Source organism: Triticum aestivum, chromosome 6D (assembly GCF_018294505.1).
Source record: "Triticum aestivum cultivar Chinese Spring chromosome 6D, IWGSC CS RefSeq v2.1, whole genome shotgun sequence".
Taxonomy (NCBI): Eukaryota; Viridiplantae; Streptophyta; class Magnoliopsida; order Poales; family Poaceae; genus Triticum; species Triticum aestivum.
The window spans coordinates 93,648,397-93,650,028 of NC_057811.1; positions in this window are offsets into that span (position 1 = coordinate 93,648,397).

The window sequence follows — 1,632 nt, forward strand, 5'->3', positions numbered from 1 at the left end:
AGGGAATGAAGTACGAGTGCCTCAACCGCGAGATCCATCCACAAAGGCTAGATCATGAGGTTTCACCTTGAAGAGAAATCGCAATTAAACTCTAGACAATCCCTTCAACAAGGGAATGGCATGGAGCACCACCATTGTCAGGGGCAACTTAAGCATGTCAAGCCTAGAGCTTTCACTCCGGAGCTCAAAATCCTGTACTTGGAAGCACCACAAAACCAAATTCACCCCGTGTCGTAGCCCCCACTTTCAATGAAGAAGTCACGACTACAAGCCAGACTGTCATGCCTCGGTAGTCATACACGCTCGCAGCCCTGATGTGGAAATAACATGCATATTTGCACTATAAGAGTATCTACAGCCGGACTTTGCAAATTCGGTCCCTCAAATGCCCGCTGACGCGCCCGGGCACGTCAGCGGGCACTGACCGAGCACGCCTCAAATGAGCCACTTTTGCACCCGCCTCTCTCATATTTCACCCCTTAGATCCATACAAGGCATGTAAAAGGAATCCCACGTACTACATCTACGTACTACCCTAGCTACTCTTCGTCATTGGAGATGTCCACGACGACGGTGCCGGGCGCCGGCTGGATGGGCGGGTAGGAGGGCTCCAGCTCATCCTCCTCCTGCTCGAGTTCATCCATGTAGGCAAACATCTTCGCCTCCTCCGCGGCCTCTTGCGCCTCCATCTCTTGCCGGCGACGGCGCCTTACCTCCACAGCCGACTTCGACCGGAGGATGGCCTGCTGCTCCGTCTGCAGATCCCCGTCGCCAGCGTCCCCCACATCTTCCTCCTCCGGCTCATCCTCCTCGTCCTCCTCCTCCTCCTTCTTCTCCTCCACCTCGTCCTTCTCCTCCTCCACCTCCTCCTCCGGATCCAATGCATCCGAAGGTTGCCCCGCGGCGATCCGGGCTTCGCGCCTAGCCCGGATCTGCTCAAGGAGCTCGAGCCGGCGCTCCTGCGTCAGAAAGGGCTCACTCCTCACCCGGTGGCGTGGGGGCATGGCTACTTGGCGGACGGGTGGAGTGGAAAGCGGCAACGGCAGCGGACATGATGAGGAAAATGTGGATAGATGGTATGGTTTCGGTGCCGCCGGTCGACATAAATAGCCGGACAATGCACTACGCGGCCCGCCGGAGCTGCGCCACGCGACGCCACCGGTCCGACGGAGGGGACGAGCTTCGGACCGCCGGGTTTGAGGGCGTTTCCGACTGGGACCTCTTCGTCAGTCCGACGTAGCGGGTTTGCCCAGGCGCCCCATATTCGCCCCATATTTGGGCTGGATATGGGGGTTGCCGGTCAGTCCGGGCGTTTGAGGCATCTATCTGGGTCAAAAAAAGTGACCGGTCAGTGACAGGACGGCCCGCCCGGTTGTATATGAGGCAGGTTTGGCTCTAGCAATTTTCATATATTCTATAGTTTTTAGTGTTTGTCCTTCTACGACCGCTTGAAACAAATGCATAAGTTAGTCCTATGGAATAAGCACAATCCATAATAACTTTCGAGGAATTTTGACATGAGCACAAGCTGCATGTTTTTTTTTGCATTAACCGAATTCATGTGAAACATTAGAATAGAATTTTAGAAAACTCTCGTGCTTGGTTTCATGTATATGATTTAACTAGTCCTAT